Genomic DNA, 16,075 nt, shown 5'->3' with positions numbered 1-16,075 from the left:
TGCCGTGCCGTGTACCGGCGCCCACGGCTGCTCGCTGGCACCCGTGCAAACGCACACGGCCTTCACCACAGCCGCCGCGTCCTCGCTCCGGCCGGGACAGACAGACGGACGGACGCACAGGTGCGGAGGGCAAGGCAACCGCCTCGGAAGCATGCCAGCCCTGGCCCGGCAACTCTCTTATAATGCATTTCCTTAAGGAATCCGAAGCAGGCGGACTTTTTGCTGAGGCTCTCCCGGCCCCCGAGCGGGCAAGCCGCGCCAGAGCCGCTGGAGGACGCGGCGCCCGGGCCTTGATCCCTCCGATTAAAACGTCCCCGGGGAGGATTGCTTCTTAACAGGCTGCCGAATGCTCCCAGAGCAATTTAAAATCACCGAATCACTATTCATTAATGTAATGCTCTTAAAATTCAAAGTACACTTAATCCCCGGCGCCCTCGTAACGAGCGGGGGTGGGGGTGGCGGGGTGTGTGGAGCGGGCTCCGGCCGTTACCCCCGCGCGCTGGCCGTTAGGAGCCGGGCAGGGCCCCGGGCGGGGCGAGCTCGGCGCAGGGGAGCGGCCGCACCTCGCCGCCTGGTCCCCGTGAGAGGGGCCGAGCCGCCCGCTCGCTAGCGACAGAGACCAACTTCACTAGGGAACGCCGCGCCGCGGGCACCGGAGAGCGGCACCACACGCCCCCCGCTCCGGCCGCACCTGACCCGCGAGTTCCCCCCCTCCCTCTCTTCCCCCTCAACGCGCTCCCTCCCGCAGGGGGGCGGCCGCGGCGAACCGCACAGGCGCCGCGGCGGCCCGGCTCCTCGGCGGGGCGGCCAGTGCCGGCAGCGGCCGAGCGGCGCGTCTCTCCTCAGGAGGAGGAGGAGGGCATGGGCTGCGCCCTGCGCACCCGCTAGGCTTCACCTCCATCGGGGATGCCGCGGCGGCCGCCGGCGCTGCCTCTTAGCCCCCACCCCCGGAGGACGCTGCCGGGCTTTCCTGAGGTGAGTGGCTACCTCCGGGCGGCTCTGCCCTTCCCCGAGCCGGGGCAAGGCTCCGTGCAGCGATATCCCCAGCCGAGCCGAGCAGCCCGCTCCGTGCCCCGCCGCCGCCCGCGGCAGGAAAGGAGCGCCGGGTGCCTGGGCGGGGAAGTTTGCGTGCGGGACAGCGGAGCCGGCACCTGGCGTGGGGAGAGGTGGCGCGCCCGCTCCTGTGCTTTATCTGTTGTGGAGGGGACGCGCGTGGGAGGAGGGAGGCACCTGGAGAGCCGGCCCCAGGTGGAGGGAGAGCAGCTGGTTGGAGCGGAGGCGGGGGGAGGAAAAGAGAAGGTGGGGAAGCAGGCGGGGACAGGAGAGGACGGGGCAGCCGCAGAGCCGGGAGATGGGGAAGGAGGTGGCGGCTCCTGAGCACCGGCGCCTCGTCCCCCGGCTCGTGGGCTGAAGCACCGCGCTCTGCTCCCTGAGGTCGGCGGTGCCGCCGCCCGGCCCCCGCTGCTGCCCCCGGCCCCGCGTCAGCGGCGAGTTTTCCTTCGGGGCTTCGCCGCGCAACTATTGGGAAAAGTGGCTGTGCCCCGAGAGCGACTTAGCGCAAGGTTAGGGGTTGGTTCGTGCGGGGCTTGTGGAGGGCGGGGGGGGGTCGCGGATCGCGCTTCTCTCTTCGCTCCCGGGCGCTACCTAAGAGGAGACCTGCGGGCGCCGTGCCCCGGTTCCTGGCAGCGCTGCTGCGGCCTCGCCGGCCGGGAGCGGAGCAGCGGCGCTGGCCCGGCCCGGCCCGGCCCGGCCCGGCCCGCGTTGGGCTGGGCGGCCGCCGCCTTTCCCCTGCGCAGCACGCCGGCAGCTCGCGTTTCGGAAACTTTGTGTGCCTCCCGGTGTGAAAGGGAGCCGAGGCGGTATGTAAACAGCCCGGCTCAGGGACCCGGTGGAGAGCGCAAGCTGCGGGATGGCTATCTTGTTTGTTTGCCCATTATCTAGGCTGCTGGCAGTAGGTTTATTATGTGTGTGTTTGGGTTTTGAATCAATATTTATTTACAGGACTCGGGTATTAATCACTCATGTCTTAGAAAGCTCATTAGTGGTGACTTGTTTCCATGACAACAGGACCCCTCTGAGTCTTCGGGGTTATCTGTTTGCCCGATTTAATTTTTTTTTCTTTTCATGAAGCTTATTCGTACTAGTATCGTGTTTTGTCACTGAGGAGAAAAACAAGCAAATAAAACCTGCGTGATGCTGTGGCCACTATTCAGCCTTCCTCTAACGCTCAGTTATTTCCCCAGCCTTGGTTAATGATATATGGATGGGACTAAGCAAGTGTGTGAGTTATACAAGATTTCTTGGTACTTGTTTTACTGCCTCATCTCCTTTAGCTGTAAAGCTCAGACTAAGATATGGTTTGACTTGTCGGTTGTTCAGACTACTCCTTAGACGTGTTAGTGCTGAAGAGTGTGATGCTTGTTATCTTTTTGTTTGTGTATCATTTAGTAGCACAGAACCCTTTGAGAGGCATTGTATTGCAGTCTCTGTAGTTTTATTGCTACAGCAGAGCTGGGAATCAGGAGTGACTTATTGTGTAACTTTGTCACCTTCTGGTGGTGTGACCTTGACAGGTCTCTTAACTTCTTTATATCCCACCGTGTCTCAACAAAAGGAAATGTTGCCCGCTTGTACCTGTGAAGTGCTCTAATCAAGCAAAATATTTATTCTAAGATGGAGTACTGTTAAAACTAAATATATTGTTTTCTGTTATGAGCAGTAAAGGTACCTTATACATCCCTTTTCCCTAATGATGTTGGTGAAAATCCCCCTTTTTAACTTCAGTCTTTATTTAACATAGCACAGTCTTGTTAGCTCTTCAAAAGATGTGTACTGCTATCATCCAGCTGAAATCAGTGACTCTAATCCCATTTATGCTAAATACCAGTCACTGCTTTCCTAGGTTAACTTCATCACAGTCAGGTAAAAAGGAGAGTCTTTAGCAGTCTTAAATTTGTAGGAATATCTACTATCTCAAAGAGTATACATCGAGCAAGAAGATGCAATAGTAAAGAAAGAAAAGACTGTAAAATTGAATGCCAGTCTTGATCACTTTCCTTAGCATCGCAACCTGAGAGGGACTTAAATGCTTTTTTTGAGAAAGAGAGAGAGCAAGCAAGCATGCACTTTTAACTTAACTATATGTCAAGTTAAACATCTGAACCTGTTCTACCATTTTTCATCGTTTTCCAATAAACATTTTAATATGTAGTGTTCTGCTGAGAATCATTGGGAGTGTGTAAGAAATATTTTAGAATATACAGTTCTAAACCAAAAAACTGCCTGGGAGATGTTCAGTTGTGACCATTTTAGGTGACAGGAGTAGTAAGTTATAATAGTACAGGAACTTCAGTAAGAAGCGTATATTTTTCTTCTTTCTTGAAATGCTCCTTTTAAGTGAATAAACCATATCTATTCAAAATAAGTATCTCTTTCGTACTGTGAGGAAGAGTCTATCCCCAGCTCAGCTCAGTTCAGCAAAGTGCTCATTCCATATGCCTCATTCCAAATGCATTAGTGTTCTCTAATATCAGTAGGCAAATCACGCGTCAAGCTTTTACTTAAATATTCCAAAGAATCAAGGCCTGTGACCTTGGCTTTTGTATTGTTTTTTAGCAGCTTAGTAGTGAGACATCTATCTGAAAATATTTCTTGGGAGTTGAGGACCGTCTGACCGTTACTAGCCCTTAGTTACCAGTGAAGTAATTTTATGACAATCCCATGAAGACAAAGAAAGAAAAATAAATGACATCTTAGTTAGCATCTCGTCTCCTTTGGATGGCACTGACTTAAATTTCCATACTGAACTGTTAAATTTTTACTACTTAGTGCTGCACAGCCAATACAGGTAGACAGAAAGTGATCTAGGTTTTACTCTGTGCTTTACACCCTCTGCAAAGCTCAGTCTTGTTACTGGTGAGAGTAAGAACAACAGATATTCCAGTTCAATTCTCAGACCCTAGTTGCCGTGAGAGGAAAAAAAAAATGTTCATTTTATTTTTTAAGACTGATAACAGGGCAGCAAGAAAGATAATTCGTAAGAAGCCTGTATTACTTCTATAGTTATTTTTCAGAACAATACTCACTTAAGATTGTAAGAAGACATCTGAGTATATGACCTGTCACTAATAAAGGTGTTCTGTTTGAGGGAGTGGAAAAAAAAGTACATACATGTGAAAGCTAAATCCGTAGGTATGGATAATGATGTTTATATTGTATTTTACTCAGTATTTGTACCAAAGTAAGTTGGATATAATGTACACTGGTTTTCATAAACAAAAATGCTTCTAGCGGTGTTCATATTCAAGCTATATATTGCTCAATCTGCATATTGCTTAAACTTTGCTGGTATGTGGAAATAAACTTAGTATTTTTTGTTTCTCTGGTGTTAGAAGTCCCTCAACTGGTCTGGTGAATAAGGTACTGGAGCAGTATTTAGTGGAGGTGGTTGAGCTCCTTTCTCTCTAACTGATCTACTCTGATCAAGTCATTTTACCCCTCTATTTCATCTTTTCCCTAGTCATCCTCCCCCTATTTATCATTCAGTCTTGCTTATTTGGAGCATAGGATCTTCAGTGTAGTTTTGTTATGGGCATATATTGTGCCCAGACAGTTCTCTGTTGGAGTAGCAAAATGTTACTGCAGTACAATAACAAGTAATCATAGCCAATATTTTTCTTGTATCGGTCACCATGGTCTTTGCATGATCACTAGTTACTGTCTGAGAGGCAGTAAGATTGTTGCAGATCAGTGTGAAGATGTAGTGGAGGAATTGCTTCTAGTGCTAGTTCCTTAAAATGCCTTTTGAAGAAAACAGCTTTCAGAGAAAAAGTTCACAGATCTATCCTCCAAGGATTAGACAGTAAATAATGGCTCATTCCTGCTTTTCCTGAACACCTATGTTTGCTCTCAGTTTGAATGTACTAGTTGACTGGATGTAAAAATAAGGCAATCATGAATTTAAAATACGCATATTGGCAGCAAGGGGCTTATCAAGGGCAGAAACCAGCACTAAAGATCCAAAGTAGAATCTTAATTTTTCTTTTTTTTTTTTTTTTCCTTTTCCAGTGTTTCTGGGAGGCAGGAAGGCAGATGAGTTTCCAAGTATGCTTTTTGAGCTTATAAAACACACGGCTTCATTTGACAGGAGTGTGTAATGACGTTAGGAAGGTATGAGAGCTGTTTCTGTATTATTCAAGTTGGGAGCTTAATTATGTTCTTCATAAACTACTATAAAATGTTTACATTTCAAAATATGATGTACTTGGTTCAGCTATGGTTTTTTGTTTGGTCTTATTTTTCAAAATCGCTATGCTAATAGATACTGATGCTTTCTGATAAACAAGGCTTTTAGATTGAGGCAGAGTTATTTCCTACGAAACGTTTACAGATGAAAAACTGACTTCTAAAGTGATCGCTTTTCTGCTATATATGGTAGATTTACTTCTGTCTTTCATCAGAATTTAGCTGGCAAAATTAAGATAAAACAAAGAATATATTTTCGCATACCAGTGGAAGGTAAAGTAAAACTCTTCTGTTTCGGTCATTTTATTCTTCTTAAAGATGAAATCTCTTAAATATGAAGATGAAGAAAAGCTCCTTTCTGACCTTTCATTTACTTGCCATGTTTTTAATGAACTGTGTACAATGATTTCAAAATGACTTAGACCTTTAATGGCCAAATTTGAAACAACCCAAATAAATCTGTTTTTTAAAAAATGTATTCTGGAACAGAACCTCTCCCAAGTCTCTAAAATGCCTAATGTTGCACACCTGCAAGTTGACATGCAGAAACCCTCTAGTCACTTTGGAAGTTTTGGACCTGGGTGTGTTTTCTATTTACAAAATAGATGAAAAGAGACATCAGCTCAAGTTACTTCCAAATTCAAGTTACTTCCAAATCTTTTTATTGCTCAAACCAATAATGAACTTCAGTAGTTGTAGAGCTCTGCATATTGTTGCAGTGATTTGTGCATCACTGCAATATAGAATATAGGAAGTCTGAAGAGCAAAGTAAATCTTCCTTCTCGCAGAGTCCCACTGAACATGGTGTGGCCTCCTGCATGAAGGAATAGAATGCATGAAAGTTTTTATAAGGACTTAAAAATTCAGGACAAAATATGGCACTCGGTGAAGACAGGCATTACAAAAGAGTTATCCAGATACTGGTGAATTGGGTAGTAATAGTTAGTGGTGTTAATTGTCACCGGAAGTCCAGTAAGAGCAGAAGCCAAATCACAGATGTTAGAGTAGATCAAATCTGAGAGCGAACAGACCAGACTGCCTTACTGCTTCAGAAACACTAAACAAAAGGATTAGTTTCAAAGGCCATGAAAACAAAGACAGAGCTGTTTGCTGGCCTCTATAGATTCTGCAGTATGAAGTCTTCATTATCTCTGTGCCTTTGCCTCGATTGTAAAGAGTTCATCCACTGGTGATGGGAAATATCAGTGGTGTAATTCTGATTCAAAGAAGCTGACTAGTGTCTAGAGATAGAGGCGAAAAACACGTGGCAAACTGTTTGTCTTTGCCATATTGTATCTTTGTTCTGGCATCTGGATAATATCTAGTAGTCTTCAGAAGCCTCTGCTCTGAGGACAATCCTTGCAAATCTAAGAACAGCATAGTGCAGCCTTTGGAACAGTTCAGATTTAAAGCACTGGAGGAAAAAAATATTTCTTGTTTCCTGTTCTTTCTGATAACTGGAAAAATGTAGGCAAATTTATCTGCTAGCAGTTTGTAGGACAGATGATAGATTTCTGCTTTGATTGATACCCCAGATGCACATATACCGCTCACCAAAATGTAAAGAAGGAACACCCCCACCCCCAAGAAACCAATGCACAGCAGGAAGAACAGATAGCATGTTCCCTACTTACAGCTCGGTACCCTCTGTCAATATATAATGCTTCCAGAGAGGACCCACGGAGTACTTACGTGAGTTCAGGTGGCATCTCAACTGTTAGATGCTGCTTCTGAACGGCCTTTTCTCTTCAGCTGGCATAATATAGCATTGCTTTTGTGGTAGGACTGGCTTGCCTAGGCTGTTTCACTTGCAGGAGATACACTCTGAGCACAGCAGTTGACAGGTCTGCCTGGCTGTCTTATGCAGAGTGGAAGCCAAGGTGCAGATTTCTGATATTCCCTGCGGATAAGCAGGGAGAGACCTCGCCTCTGCATGTGTAGCAGTCCCAGCAACAGCCTGCATGCTTCTCCTTTTGAGTCTCTTGATTTGTAGGCTGACCTTTTCACACTAGTGAAGCTTAGCAGGCCCACCCAATTTTGTCCCTTTATGCTGGGATGTCTGATGTTGCAGGCAGGGAGCCTGTTCCTGCTCTATTTGGAGTGAAGGGCAGAATTCTCCCTGCTTTCCATAGGAACAAGATGTGTTCCTAAACATACTTCAGTAGCTAGAAAGAAACTTCCTAATAAAGAACCAGACTATAACATTACACAAAACATCAAGCATTGTTCTAGGCTTCAAAGCTCTTAACAGTAACATGCTTGCAGACCAAGCACTGCAAACAACAAATCTCAGGGCATTCCTGGCAGGACTGTGGAGGATTACCAGCTCTCATTCTGTCCAGAGAAACAATTGAGGCTTGATCATATTACTGATAAAATGTACTTATTCTAATGGACACTATTCAGGCCCCTTAGATTATATCAGGAATGGAATTCTAGAAGCAGTGAAGTGTGACATAATAGCTGTTACACAAAGGATTTACTATGTCAAGCAAAAAAGGCAGTGGGATTTCAATTTACCTGAAGAAGCAAAAGGCCCTTTCCCACACTGATGTGGAGACTGTTGGAAGTTACCAAGGAAAGGTTTGGACTGCAATTCTGCTGCTTTGAGTTGTTATACTTTAGTCAGACCGGTTCCTAACTAAAACTTTTTTTTTTCCTCTTTCTTTTGGGTTTTAATTTTTTCTCCCCCCTCTCCACCCCTCATCTTACCCTTACTGACATTCCTATGTTTTACTTAACAGAGGAACCTTTTCAGTTACAGGCTTTTTCTTTAAGAGGGGTTGAAATGAAGTACCTAGAGCCTGTTGGAGGTAGGGGGTTCCAAAATGTAGCTCATAGATATCTGCAGTTCCTTGCTTGCTTTCCAAAATCCCTGTATTCCATTAATTTTGCCACTAGAAAGCCACTGTTCTGTCCAAATAAAGCTGTCAAGGTGCAAGGAAGTGGTGGGAAGGTAGTCACTTGAGTCATACAGATTGTGCATTTGCCATTTGCATTGCATTCTTAAACATGAGAGCTCCAGGGCTGCTTTTTCACACAATTTTCAGCTTGTGGTAGTCAGAATACCATTTTCTCTGATTACCAGGTGAAGCATGGTCATCTCCCATCTTGGACTGGTTTGTTTTCATGGTGAACATTTGGGAGACTGCATTGTTTCCCCTGTAGTGTCCTAACAGCATCAACATTTATTAAATTCTTCATCACCTATTCCCCTGCCCAATGATTCTTATGCTTGTAAAAAAAAAACCAAAAAAAAAAAACCAAAAAAAACCAAAAACCAAACCCCGCTGTCTTGCAAAGCATGTGGCTGCAATGTTTTCCCATTATGTCACTTCCCAGGTAATTCATATTTTAACATTCAGAAACATAGGCAAAATTCTACAGAGGTAAATTTTTCCAAGGAAATTGTGTCCGCTTCAGACACTTTATCTTGAATGCGAAATATGAATGTTCAATATGTATTAAGATCCAGAGCACTGGCATTGTCTTACACAGTTAAGGTTGGGTTCTTTGTTCCTGTCTTGTTTTTTTCAGTATAACCATGGCATGTCATTTGAATAGAAAGCTGCCAAGATAATAGACCAAATGTTTTGTTTTGCCAAGATAATAGACCAAACTTTCTATTCTAAAGATACAAAATATTTCTATTTCTAAAGGTACAAAATATCCCAAAATGCAGAACTTGAATACAAAGCTGTTTGACTGATTTACTTGAAAGCTGTAAAAGACAACATAAGACTATAGCCAGAAACAGTGTCAGCCCAAACTTTTATAGTCATGAAGGACTTGACTCTATCCAAAACGAGGGAAATGTCAAGCATGTGTGAATGGAAACTGAACAACATCTTCACAGGATGGTCTTCATTGCTATTTTGTGGGGGGAAAAAAAAATTAAGACTTTCATTCTTCTAAATGTCATATTGTCAGTTATACCAGCAGTTAAATTCCCCTTATAGATATGTGGTGCAGGAGCCCTGACCTGAATAAAACACTGGCTGCATATCTGGCTTCTTGGAAGAGTTGCTCACTGACAGATTGGGCTAGAATTGAAAAGTCATGAGAGAAATCAGTGAGTGGCTGTTCTCAATACTGAAACCATTTTTATGAAGCAAGTTCAATATGATCATGCTTGTTATCTTTTTTGATTGTGTAGAGTTTTAAGAGTAATTTATTGTGATCCTGTTGTAAAGCGCTGTGACATGGCAGCATTTCCTTGATTAAGATATTGCTGAATTTTCATTTTTAGAAATACTATTGGCAGGGATTTAGAAACCTGAACTCTAGCCAGAAAATAAACAATCACTGAAGCCAACTATGCAAGGAGACTCTATACACACAAGTTGGAGACTGTTAATTATTACTTTGTGTTGCAGCCTCTCTCGTCTGTGTTTGGGCAAATCTGTGAATTCCTATGTGAAGTAACTCAGTAGCCGAGTAACCGTCCGCAGAGGGATCGCTCTAGTTTAGGGGCATTGGCCAGCGCAATGGTTACTGAGCCACATCCTGTCCCATAGCCCCTCAAGGACTGGCAGCACATGGAAAGGGTCCTGTGGGCTTGGTGCTCTTCTGCTTCTCACCTGTGATTTGTGACAGTCTTAAAGTTGTTCTATTGCTAGAAGAGCAGCAGAGTGTACGAATTACTATGCGGTCAGCATCTTTGCTGCAAAGATCAGGCTCAGTTGCTCTTAACTTCCTCCCATTTCTGTTCCCTTCCTTTTCACTCAGGGTGAGCTTCACTGTTCATCTCTTGACTAGTGTCAGTCAAAAGCAGCTCCCTTGAAATAATTTTACATAAGCAACCAGCTCACATCATACATTGCTGATAATTACTTTTTAGGAGCCTCATGCATAGAACTGTATTTAAAAATTAAAGCCTGTCTTGCAACAAAGAAACAATTCACCTTTATTTCAGAGTAGAAGAGCACAGGTGAAGAGTTACTGAACAGGGCTCAAATATTTCTTTAATATGAAATAACTGTTTTCAAGACATGCAACCTACTTTTATAAGTCCATGGGCAAATTCCTGTTTATTTGAATGGAAGCAGGGTCAAGCCCCATGCGTCTGAGGGATGCTATTGTGAAAGCAAGCCCTTGCTGAGTCCCCTCTGCAGGAATCAGGATGCACTCCTGGCCAGTAATCTAAATATAACAATGTGAAATTTATGAGGAAGGGAATTGGCAGTAATAATACTTCTTTGCCTTTCTACTCTTTATCGTTAGCTTCCCACACTTTTGGGTCATTCTTAGCAGAGAGCTGTTCAGTCCATTAATTGTCTTTGTTAGACAGTCTCTATCTTCTTTCTCATAGTAACATATTCATAGCAGGGAAAGTTCGTCCATCATTAGTCACTTAAACCCTGAGGCCATAGTCCAAAGACTGCTTCCATTTTTTTTCCTAGAATCTATTATACTTAAGAGAAATCAATATGCATCCACATGCACACACATAGGCATACATGCATAGCTCTCATTAAAATTAATTTGCATAATGTGTGTTCATTTTATGCTTTTGTAATTGGTCTAATCTCTCAGCGATACTATGAGGGGTGCAACAAGGTTAATGCTTATAGCAAATTTTGGTCCAGATTTTGTAACCCTTCTAACTATTTTGCAACTCCACCTAGCTTCTCCCTAAATCTTCTGAGTTTGGACTGCAGTGGAAGATCTGCAGTAGCATGAACATGAGTCCAAATGATTGAGAACTGATAAGAATGAAATTTAATACTTTACCTATTGAACATCAGTAATATCTTTCTAAACTTACTGCAGTGTTGGAAATGAAATATGGAATAAACATGTTCACAAGGCTTCAGAGTTTTAAACATTTAAGAGATTATTTTTCTCTTTTCTTTTATTCCTCTCTGAAGTATGAAATTTAAGCCAATAGTCTTAAATCAATGGTAATTACAGTCCAACCTTAAAACATCAAGCAAGAGCTCCAACAACATAGGCATGCTTTTCAGAAGCACCTTGTACTGTGTCTGTCTCACAGTAAGCCCTAGTCAAGACTCTTGGTGCTAGCTGCTTTGTAAGGAAAGATAAGAGGAGCAATATTCTCAAGGAAGTCAGCATGTTTCTTAAGCAGGATGTGTTTATATTGGTGTCTGTTTTGATAATTAGGCTTTAAAAGCAAGCATTGTTTTTGCAACCTTCTGCATAATATATTACAACAAACAATTAAAAGCCCTGTATAAAATAAACAATGTAAATGAAACTGTCATTTTGCACGATCAAAGCTGAGATTTCTCTTCCTTTAGTTTTTGAACTTGGTCTTCCTTTTCTGTTCTGTCTGCCTTATCAGTCATGTATCCCTCTTTAGGTGGGCTTAGGCAGGCACATAGTGGAGAGTAATGGAACTCTTATTTTAATTACCAAAGACAGGACCGACTGTGTTTTGCAGTATATTGATGGCGTGGCCTGGGCTAATAAAGCTTGGGTGTTCAGCAGCTGCCTACAAACTTTCAAAATTTGTCAGACTTCTATCTCAAAAAATATTTGTTGTGCCTTCTTCCTCTTCATATCTTGCATAGGAAATGGTACTAGGAACAGTGGCAGTGGTTTTGTTTCGTGCAATACTGATCAGAACCAGGAAAATCCTTTTCCTGTTTCATGAGCCTAATCCCTATTTCCTTTGCTTTTTCCTTTCCTTTTCCTTTCTGTCTGGTATGAAGTAAATGTTCTGGTGTTTTACTTTCAAACATTAAAATGAAACAAATGTTTATCCCATTTAAACATGAACGCATTTTCTAATTTTTTCCAATTCAGCTGCCAAAACAACAAAAAATATCAGTCAGTTGCATAGCCTTATTGGAGAATTTATATCTGGCACAGAGCGGCTCCCCAAAAGAACATGGGTTTTCCTGTAAATTGAGATGCTAAGCACATGATATGATCAGTTTGTTTCCAGAGTCATCGTCATTGCAAGTCCTCTTTCCTGGAAGAGAAGTCCTGTCTTCTTGCACAAGAGCATTTTCCATGGTTGAAAAGCCAGAGATTCACAGAGTTTGAAGAGTTTAGGAAACCAATAAAAAAAACCCCAAAGCTTGTTTTAAGGGAGTAAATTACCTACGTCCGTTTCTTGAAAACAAAGCTAAGACATGATCCTCAATGAACTTGGTATCTTCAATTCTTAAGCCCATACTGGCTGTACTTATCATAGAATCACAAACTTTTTTTTAGCCAGTTTCAAAAAGTGCTGTTAATGCGAAATGTAAAAATATTTTTTTGATAGATATCTGTTGGGTCATAGGGTGGAATTATCTCACATTTTATTTCTAGAAGGATGACACCTAAATTAAATTGTCTAGATATTAGTAGCAAAGCAGACCCAATAAAGCAAACTATGTGTTATATGGCTTGCTACTGCTAACAAAAATGTAATGATATAACAAAACCAAACATAATGATGTAACAAATACAGAGCCTGAATTTCGAAGCTCAAGTGATGATGGATGCAACTGAAATTCATCAGGATGGCAGATTCTCTGGCCTTCCTTCCCCTGTAAAAGGGATGCAGACTTTCCAGCAAGACTAAGCAGAAATGTCAATGATTTAAAATACATAAACAAGCACCTAAGCAATACTGAAGTTTGTTCTGTCACGGGAGTGAAGGATCTCTGAAAATGTAATGATATGAGTAGTTAGCAGTAGATCATCCCACATTAGAAGGTTGAAATAGTGTCTGAAGAACATGCTGCTTTAAGACAGAAGTAGTAAAGTACTACTTAAAATCAAAAAAATAAAGAATTCCTTCTGCATGGTCTGTTTTCTTAGTGGTGTGCTGTATCAGTTTTTGGTCAAAACCAAAGTTCACCAGGACACAAACCCTTCATCATTTTTCACCATATAAAGAACAACACAATAGAAAGTAAAACACTCAAAACACAGGTGACCAACAGGACACAAGTAAGGCATAAATATCTATACAATATTAGATTCCTACCAAAAAAAACCCTGGGAAGATTCTTATTCTTGTCTCATTATGACAACAAAAGGGATCAGCTGCTTTCCTAGAAACAACTTAAGGACTGCACAAGTCTGTTTTTTCTGAAGACCTTATTCTACAGAGGCCAAAAACTAAGCAGCGTGCAGACTGACCACTTCACAAGAGTCTGCTGAAGCTTTTGCCTGCTGTATACCCTGTTGTAGGGTCCAGAGCAATTTTAAGTTGAATATCTAGACAGTAGTTGTCTATACACAATAATAACTGCACATCAGTATGGTGGCTTTGTCCTTTAACAGGAATCTGCTTTCAAGATGTAAAAGTCTGTCTGAAGAGGTCTGTTGCATGCTCTGACCCTTAGTTGTGATGTCATTATATTCTGTGGTTTTAGAGGATCCAAAGCTGGGTCAGCTCTTCAGTAAGACACAGAGAAGGGTGGGTTACAAGTATCAAATTGTCAAGTTTTTGTTCCTGTAGCTGAACATTAGAACTTGAGGCTATGGTAGTTTGTATTTGCCGAGCAGCAGGCTTTCAGACAGCTTGGAGAATGTCTTCTAGTATCAAGAGGTTTCAGACAACTGTGGTCTTTGAGGCCATCAAAAGGTGACTTGGAAGCCATCTGTTCTTGTAGAGTAATGCTTTGGTTTTTTGTATAGGCATTCTGCAGAGATGGGGGACAGGACAAGTAGACTGGGCTTTGGTGTGGCTCTTTTGGATTGGGCAGATGACACAGAAAAAAGATGTAAGAGTGGATGTTTTGTGTCAGGTTAAGCATCCATCTAGCTTGCTGCCATGTCTCTGATACTGGCGGGGCTCGATATCTTATCATGTAAGTATGGGGCAAACATATTTCCCCAGATATACCCTCTCATATCTGCATCACAGGTACTTTCTGTACCTGTACCTGTATCACAGGTACTTGCTGTGTTAGGGGTCATAGTTTTGTGTTTAATAGCTGTTGGTGGATGTTTTTATCCATAAAATCTGTTTAATTGTTCTTAAAAATGTAAGTAGGCCTTTATCATTAAAAAAATCCACTTAAACTGCATGCTGTGTGGAAAAAACCACCTCCTTTTGTTTGTTTCAGGATGGCTATCTGATAATACTGTAATTCTTGTATTATGAGAAGTGATGCATGATTGTTGCCTATTCAGTTTGTCAATGCCACTTGTAGATCTTTATAGAGTTTTATGAGATTCCTTCCCAGCTGAATCTTCCTGGTCTGTTTAAATGCTTGCATACAGAAAACATTCTACACCTCTTAACTATCCTTCTCATTCCCTCCTGTGCCCTTTCCAGCTCTAGAGATGTAGATAAACCATGAACTAGTACCATGATATAATGAGTTTTTCTTTTGTTCCTTTTTTTTCTCAGCAGTTTCTGAAATCCTATCTGCTTTCTGACTGCTACTGAGTACTAAATCACCATCTGCATAGAATTGACATGCATAAATTTTTTTATTATAGCTTTCATATCTCTCTAAGATGCAGTAGCCCACCCAGTGTTGGAGCCCACCACTGTGCAAAGCTAGTGAGAGAAGGGAGTTTCCTTCCTGCATTACTTTGCATTTATCAACGTGAATTTCATTTGCTATTTTATCCCCCCATCATTACTCAGTATCATGAGTGATGGATTCTACTGGAATGATTCCTGGGTGAAGGCAAGGAAGTGTTCTGCCAAGCTGTGGATGCTTTGAAGAGGGAGTCAGTTCAATGTAAGGGAATGTATGTCTCGGGGCTTGTGATAGTTTTGTAGAATTGGAACTCCCAAGTTCTCTAAAATAAATTTGGTCAAGAAATTCTCCTATTAAGCCTATGCATTTCTTTGCCTTTTGCCACAGAGTCTTTGAAGGACTTAATGGGCAAAACCTGAGAGACAAGTGAGGTTATGGAGGAGTAGTGACAGCAGGAATGTGGAAGGTCTGCCTTACTAGTTTTCAGGATCAAGGGCAGCAGCGGGAGGAACAGAACACATGGTTCCAGAAGATAAGTTGACAAGGGGAGGAAAAGAGACCTGGAATAACAAAAAAGAGATAAAGGTTGGTCTCCACCAGAAATCTGTTAACTTAGAAACACAGCATCTTGATAGCAGGATGACACTGTGGTCAGGTACTTGACCAACTCAGGTCAGTGGACAGCAGAAACATTCATGGAATATGTGCACTGTCGTCATCGTGGTTTTGTAGATTTTTGTTTTTTCTCAACTGGCAACACTGAAGCAGTTCTCCACTATGACTTTATGCTATGTTTCTTGAACAGATTTGAAGTTTCTGAGACAGAACTGGTACTTGGTTTTTGCTCACTATACAGTGATTTGGTCAGCAGTAGGAACTACACTCCTTGGTGCTGAGAGAAGGGACCTTCAAAGTGATCTGAATTCCCCATGCTTATTCAGACTGCTTTAAAACTAGAGTATGTGTTCTCGGGGATGCAGTACTTGGGCTTCTTCTGTAAGGCAGTCTTAAGATGTGTCTCCTCACAAAATACAAAACAAGAAGAAAAATCTTTAAGGTCGTCAAATCTTTCTTCCCCTATAAATCATAAGTTTTGCCCATGTGGAAACTAGCAATGTCTTCAGTGAGTCACCAGATGTTTAGGGTTTTTCCCTCCCTGTGTCTTTACCTTGGCTAGGGCATGGTAATCACTACCTCTTTTGGAAAGCAAATTTCAGTTATTGGTGTTGCAAAATAATTTGGTTCATTGTGGAGTCACGCAGAGTGTGCATAGACAAAATACTTAGGGGACTACTATCTAGCTCGTCTTCACATGAATTTATCTCAAGGAGACAGAACAAGTGTTGAACATCAACAGCAAACAATAGCAGCTCAGATCAGATATTGAAGAAAACTGAGTTATTTTTGCAATAGCCCTTTATCGTGGCATCCTT

General features: G+C 42.4%; 1 protein-coding gene across 1 annotated transcript in view; it reads left to right on the top strand.

Moving 5' to 3' along the window:
• The first annotated feature begins 816 nt into the window (after window positions 1–816).
• The window catches only part of SHISAL1 (shisa like 1), an 84,711-nt gene continuing 69,452 nt past the window's right edge, over window positions 817–16,075 (top strand). The window contains exon 1 of the mRNA XM_075491736.1: window positions 817–975. The gene's annotated coding sequence lies outside the window, so the exon portion shown is untranslated. The remainder of the gene's footprint in view (window positions 976–16,075) is intronic.

The sequence above is a fragment of the Mycteria americana genome, chromosome 1 (genome assembly GCF_035582795.1).
Source record: "Mycteria americana isolate JAX WOST 10 ecotype Jacksonville Zoo and Gardens chromosome 1, USCA_MyAme_1.0, whole genome shotgun sequence".
In the NCBI taxonomy this organism is placed as follows: Eukaryota; Metazoa; Chordata; class Aves; order Ciconiiformes; family Ciconiidae; genus Mycteria; species Mycteria americana.
Note: the sequence above shows the minus strand (reverse complement) of the source record. Positions and strands in the feature narration are given on the sequence as shown.